Here is a 7,596-nt window from a genome sequence, read left to right on the forward strand (position 1 = left end):
CGATAAAAGCGCGGCTGTCGCGGTGACGATGCGGCCACGTGGAGCATCTCCTTGATGAAAATGCGAGAGCCGAGCAAAGCATTGCAGCCTCCATGGCTGCTGCTCAGGGCGTGGCCGTTGCAGTTGCACCGTGGTCGCGGTAATCAGCATGCAGTTGCATCGCGAGTTTGTTTCCGACAGCGCGAGAAATACCCGGGCATTGGGGATCGCGAGATCGAGGGGAGCGGCAGATCGCGAACTTGGCGTAAAAAATGCAAAGGCGATAATGATCGGGAAATTTAATAAACCTGATTGCGTAGGAACGTCTTTCTCTGAGCTAGAAGTAGCTCTCGTCGTTAAACTTCTGTAATGTCATAATGACAATAAGATGACATTTGATGATTTTCTTACAACGATCGGAGAGATTTTTTGAGAGAGAGAGAGAGAGACTCTTATTCGATTATCAAAGTCTCTTACGTGACTGGAATTTCTCACGACGATATGCTCTTCTTTTCTTTGCCGTTGGCGGTTAACGGTACTTTAACCAAGTATAGCGTCATAGCTTCAGTGAATTTGTCGTTAAGCCACGAAGTCAAGCGAGTCATGGCGAGAATTCGACTGCAACAATCATTCTTATACTAAATTGAAACATTAATAAAATGTTTAAAAATTTATAAAAAACATATTTTTCTAATAAATATTTTACTTTAATTTTGTTTCAAAATTCCTCGTATGTCTCTTTTTAAAAAAAATTTCATAATCCGTTTAGATGTTAATAAAAAAATGAACGTTTACATATTATTAATGGAGTTGGTAAAATTAAAATTGGATGAGCGAAATTAAAATTGGATGAGCAAAATAAATTTTAACACATATTTGCAAATAGCACAAGGATTAAACAAATACTGAATAATGACTTTAATATGCAAGGCCTGGAATTAGAATACCTGGTACATTACGTGTGAATACTTATCTATCTACACGCTAGTATCCATATACTCGTATACGTGTCTATCTACCTACCTACCCAGCTACCTACCTACCTACCCACCTATCCAAGTTAAGAGCTACAAGGCTGGCTTATGTTCTCCCTACCGCTATAATGCCGGAGATACTAATCTTTGAAAGGAATTTTAGGTCATCGTAATATAACAAATTCTCTTCAATTTTTCTTTTAACACAAATATATATATACAATAAGCATCATAATTGAAATCGGCAAACTTTCTAAGCAATTATAAGTAATGATAAATTCATGCGTTAATAGAGGATATTGCTATATATCATTTCTAATAAAACGCATCATTAATCGCAAGATTATTACTCCTTAATATTTCAAAGGAACAAATTAAATTCTAAAAGCAAATTGCAATTTCGCAGCAGCGGAAGTATTTATGAGGCAATATACGTCATGCAATCTTGTAACTATATTTTATATGTTACACGTTATATTTTAACGAATAAAAAAAAAGTATCTCTCGAATCCATTCATTCTTTTTTTTCGATGAGCTGCAAAAAAATTACAAAAAAAAGAGAGTAAAGAAATCCAGCCATTACTATTCGCTTTTTGTCGATTCGACGAAACGGGTCATCAAGGCATTCGTGGATAAAATTCGCAATTGCGATTGCCGCGAAATTATCCTGCGTGGGAATAAAAAATTCTCTTAAATCACTCACAAATGCACACGCAACTCACAATTTCATTCGTTTCAACATCCTATTAGCGTTTTGCGATCGCGCAGCGAAAATCGCGAAAATTCATCGTGCACGAAACTTTCTCTTCCACATTTACGCGCACATTTCTAAGGTGTTTTCTACGACGTAGGTTTATGCTACACGCAGAATCGAACCAGTAGCGATGACCATTCCATGCGGAGAAGAAAATCCGCGAATTGCGGTGCAAGAACTAAATGCGATTGGAAGTATCGGAAAAGGTAATGTAAGAGAAAAGTTTGTAGTATATCTTCGTGAAAAGTGGATTTCGTAGTCTTCTCGTATTTTGCTGCTATTCATAAACATAACACAGGCAAAAAATTTAGAATTTAAATTCTAAATTACATCTGGATATAAATAAACATTTGCAATTCTCGAAATAGATCTCATCGTACAATTTAATGTTACATTGACGTGAGAAAATTAATTAAAGCACGCCTAGAAAAATTAATTGCACAATCCACGTGCAATAATAAGCGTTGCCTTCATTCAAAGATTCATACAAAGAAAATTTTCTAGAATAGAATCTTCTGTTCTTATCTGAGAAAAATCTCTAGGGAATTGGCACAGTTTCTTGCTACTATTTTGATTCACATGTTTTTTGTATTACCGCAAAACCAACAAGAATTTATCATAGAAAGCCCATGTCATTAATAATAGAAATAAAAAAACATGCCTCGTCAGTTTCTTATCGAATTGCAATGATTGATAACCATTCTTGTTTCAATTGTAATCACTCGATTGAATCTTTCAATTGTACAATATTTTTAATGAGATCCAACTTGAATAAGCTTCGTTCCTTCTCGTCAGAGGCTTTTAATTGAACGCGAATCACCGACCGGCTTGTTCTGACGTTTTAAGATCGCAGATGTTTGATCGCGCCCTACAAATTTCAACACGTAAAAGATTTCTATACGTGTAATCACACATCCGTATCTTGCACAATGCATCCGTCACAGATATATATATAATACCGCCATGTTTACAAGGCAAAAACACGCGTACTTGTGTGTATCTTATATTTCAAAATGTCACAAATAATTTTTCTATACATATTTTTCAAACTAAAATATATAAATAGTAGTCTGTTTAATATATAAATATATAAATAATAGTCTGCATTGATGAATCCGTTTCTGTCTTAGTCTCGTTAAAGATTTTATTAAGTCAAATCTTATTAATAAGTCCTATAAATCTTATTAAATTCTTGATAAATTAAAGTCGACTACGCCTTTGCAAAGATCTCTCCTTCAACCGCGAAATCCAGCATATTTAATCTAATATTCGAGAATGTTTTTTCACCAGTGCAACAGTGCATCCCGCAGCGATCCTTGCTTCTTCTTTGCGAAGAAAGGCACGCTCACGCATTGAATACACGCAACTTCGATGTCACGGCATATTCATGTATTTCTCACAAAAGACTTACGTTCGTTTCTCCTACGTTCTACGGTGAAATTCTAGTCCCGGGGTACATGTACACCACTGAGGGTCCGTCTACGAAAATCCGCCGACGATTGATTCACTACACAGAACGGAACGGAACTCACACGCGTGGGCGAGCCGCCGATAACGATGTGCGTTCGCGAGGCCGGAAGATGATGCGAAGGAAGATAGCGCCGTTTCGCATCGAATAAATCCGTGATAAAAAATAACGAGAGAAAGAACAGAGCGGTGCAGAGAACACGAAGCAAAAATCCGACAACTGTCCTCTCAGGGTCACGTAGCTCCTTCCCTCCGGCCCGCCGCTACGAGACTGAAGAGAACCGGGGACTCCTCTCTCTCTCTTCGCCCAGGTGAACGGCGTACGTTACCTGAGAAAGAGTGCCTTCTTCCCTTCCCCGTGACCAAGAGAGAGAAAAGGAGGCAGCCGTGAACGTAGGCGCAGAAAAGGTGGAGGAGACACTCCGATGTCCGATGTCGGCGTTGAAGAAGGCTCAGAGTGGTATCGCTTTGTATTGTTATTGCATGGCCATACTGCGGGGGTAGGTGTACGGTACATTTAAATACCTGTCACGTGGCGGCCGGATTGCTGCAAAATGACGTCAGGACGCAGGATGTAAGTGCGGTAGAGAAAAAGAGAAAGAGAGGAAAGCGCAAACACGTTTAGTGTGCCAGGAGATTTATCCCGGAGAACTTTAATAACGGAAGTCCAAGGAATGTAGACTCCCAAAGTTTGCTTACTATGTGGCATTATAATTTTCATAACACTTTTGGTCTTGAATATATTAAAATAATTTCTAAATATGCGAAATATCGTTAAATTGAATTTTTACTCGAAAATATTCCAAACAAATTTGCATGGATGCTCATTCCGGGATAATATCTTATTCTAATGGATGTATTCTCTTCATGTTGATGTTGATTCCATATTTGCAGGAGGGTAGGGAATCAAAGAGGTAGCCTTTCTATTCAAGAAAACGGCCGTGAACGTAGCACGAAGGCGGAACAGCCGGTGGAACTCGAGTTTGATCACGTCGGACTAAATCAATCCAAGAAGTTCGCATTATCGAGAGTAGATATTATTTATATCTCGAGAGTTGTTACAAACAGTTAAAGAAACATTATAAAAAAACGAGTTGTTTTTTACCACGCAAACATGTTTGCGCGTAAAAATCCTTCATCTCATTAGCTTAATAAATTCTGCTATCGTCTTGTCTCGTAAAAAAAAAAAAAAAAAAAATATATATATATATATATATATATATATATATATATATATGGCGCCTTTATTATCGAATTACAAAAACTTGTCTGGTTCCCAAAATATTATTAAACTTATAAAAAATTGGCAATATTTATTATAATAGTAAAAATATCTCAACTGCACAGATTTATCTCATGAAATTATAATGAAATAATTATACATTTCTACAATTTTAAGAAAGGGAATTATACGTCGAGATAATTCTGTTAAACTCCAAGTAATAATTAATTGATTCTTACTCTTTTGCATTAACACGAATGTTAAAATAGCCACGGCTCGCACGCCAACGGATTAAGTAGGCGCGCGGTTGCAGCAAGTAGGCGTTTCGCGAAAAGAGACATCGATGCTCGCGCAGGAAAGGTCGTCGAGCCAGATCAACGCAGAGTCACGCCACGTCGAGTACGACGACCGGGGCGATGCGGATTTCTTTTTCTTGCGCACACCTTGAATGAAAGTTGTAATTGAGCGAGACACGCTGGACGCGAGCGTATGCTTTGCCAAGACCGTACATGTTTACTGCGTTTTACATACGTCCGATATCTGAGACGTAAAATTTCGCCCCGTTAATTCCAGGAGAGAGCCGCTCTTTTTATATCGGCGATATAAAAATCATGAGGAGATACGATCCGCGTCATTTATCGTAACATCGTAAACATAGGAAGAAGCCTGACCACAATAACGATGTACAGATATTTACGTTAAACTTTTATACGAGATTGGATTTTTTATAGAAAAAAATATTATCTGCTTCATTTATTTTATTCTTTTCTTTACATCATCTATAGAAAAAAAAATGTAGAAAATACAAATTGACATTACTGGGCAATTTTTATATCAAATCTTTCTAGATTAATGTAAATCTTTCCAGGTGGATTTCTTTCTTTCATTTGTAAAAAAAGAATTGCTCAAATAATTGTTAAAATAATTTCTATTTTTTGATGCGCGATCTAATTGTCTTCGTTGAGGTTCAGATGTCACTTTTTTTTCCACTCGTTCTAATTACAACGGACGTAACACTTTTTACCAAGCGTGACTGCGACGCCGGAGTTATGCAAGAAGAGCGAGCGCATCGCCGTCCACGACGCGAGATCCGTTGTAATTATTTTCAACTTTTAATTAACGTCCGGCCCAAAGCGCATTAAAGACGATCGGACGGAAAGTCGGACGGTCGACGGGACAATTTTTGCGACAAAGAAGCGTATGGTGATAAGTGCGCTCCGTTAGCGTTTTATCGGGTCTGCTGCACTCGGAGGCGTTCAACCCGGCAACTCGCTGGGCGCACGCGAGCGAATCTTATTCGCGCGGCTGTTTATAAATAAAACGGAACCATCATCCTTAAGTTGCTTACCAAGCCAGAAAACGCAATCCGGAGGGAGCCGCGTCGATTTGCACAGGCTGCTGGCTTGCTTTCAAGCAATGCTCCGTCATTGTTCATTCCACGTTTTCGTTTTTTATTTCGCATTTTATTTCGCGCAGAAAAAAAAGAACGCGGAACATCTGTAACATAAATTGCGATGAGTCAAGATAATTTCATATATATAAATATTAAAAGGATAAGTTTTAACACTGAGCTTGCGCAAGATACCAGGACTAATCTTGATATTGTCTTGTTCCGAAATTAAATCAAGACAAGATTTTTAACTATCTTAATTTATATTTTAATTATCTTTATTTGTATATTTAATTATCTTATATTTAATTATAAGATTATATTAAATATTATTTTAAACAATATTAAAATAAAAATTGTCGATAAAATCGAGACAAACAATGCAAGATTTTTGTCATAAAGATTCACCCAAAGGACCAAAATTTAAAAGTTTTCAAAAATGCAATGCATATTACGAATATTATTTTATCTTTATCTTGTGCAATCTTATTTTTGACACTAAAATATGAAGAATTTAAACATTTTATATGTATTTTATTCGGGATTAATATGTTGATTGCGACTATTGCAGACACGATAAATTGTTGAATTTAAAAAAATATCATATTATTATAATTATCATAGATCATTTTACTTTCAACATTCGAGAAATATCCGTGGAATTATGTGAATGCAAATACAATTCCCAAACAAAGTAAAAATAGATGTGCGACTTGATGACCGAGTAAAATAATCTTTGGCAATTTATAATTAATATAATTTCCACCGCCGCGATCGTCGCCGCTTTCGTTTGGTTATCAATGCGCGACTTTCGATATGAGACACCGTCAATTATACACTTTCCCGACTTTCTTCCAAGAGCGATATGCGCCTGATTGGATAGTCGCGGACTCGTTCGCGCGAGAAAACGAGGAGCTTCGCTAACAATATTCGATTCATTAAAGTTCAATGTCAGTTCGATGGCATAATAATTCCGACTACATATTTCGTAACGTTATCCCGGAAGCTTATGATGCGACGTGCATTTAAACCGCATGTATATTATTAAGTATGAAGCATTTAGCCGTATCGCTATACCGAGAGAGAAATACTGTCAAGTGCCCATAACAAAAGACGTTGACCCGGGCAAAGAACCGTTCGATTCGTACACTCGTGTCTGAATAGATAAAATGCATTAACCTTACCGTATTCTTGATCAAAATCAGTCTCTTTAGAGATATAAAATAAGTGAAATTCTTTAAATATTCTAAAACTAATATATAATAATATTCCGGTTTGATATAAAATAAATACTCTCTACTAGTCCGGTCAGACTTTGTACTCAGCTTAAACTATTCGTCTGGAAGTTACATATACGAAATTCGACTTGATGCTCTTGACAGATATATTAACGAAGTTGAATCAAATTGTGAGTTAGTTTATATTCCCTAGGTGAATATAATTACATCTTATAATTGGAGCATGTACTTCATTCGAGTCTGTCCCATGTTTGTCGACTTAATCGCGCAATAATTTTGCGGTACATCGAAGATAGGATGATTAGGAAGTTTTGGTAGGGCGTCGACCCTGGCGGCGAGAAACCGTTCGACGTGCGTTGAAACTCCGTTGACGCACAGGTGTAGTCGTGTAAACTCGCCTCGGTATAAGCGAGGCCCCCTTCCTCGAGGCTCGCCTCGCCCGTGTCCTACAAAACTCACGGCGAATTAACGTCGGAGCATTTACGACGACCTCTTTATCCGTTGGTACACGCTCGCGCTGACCGCGCGTGTCTCGCGTTTATACGCGCCGGTTTCACCGAGGAACGTCGAAC

The 7,596-nt window shown here is 37.6% G+C and overlaps 1 protein-coding gene across 2 annotated transcripts in view; it reads right to left on the reverse strand.

Moving 5' to 3' along the window:
- Nucleotides 1–3,449, reverse strand: part of LOC105251314 (sushi, von Willebrand factor type A, EGF and pentraxin domain-containing protein 1) — a 36,890-nt gene extending 33,441 nt beyond the window's left edge. For both annotated transcript variants that reach the window (XM_011258012.3, XM_011258011.3), the window contains exon 1: nt 3,119–3,449. The gene's annotated coding sequence lies outside the window, so the exon portion shown is untranslated. The remainder of the gene's footprint in view (nt 1–3,118) is intronic.
- Between the last annotated feature and the right edge of the window lie 4,147 nt (nt 3,450–7,596).

This window comes from Camponotus floridanus, unplaced genomic scaffold, assembly GCF_003227725.1.
Source record: "Camponotus floridanus strain SB8 unplaced genomic scaffold, Cflo_v7.5 scaffold1, whole genome shotgun sequence".
Classification (NCBI taxonomy): domain Eukaryota; kingdom Metazoa; phylum Arthropoda; class Insecta; order Hymenoptera; family Formicidae; genus Camponotus; species Camponotus floridanus.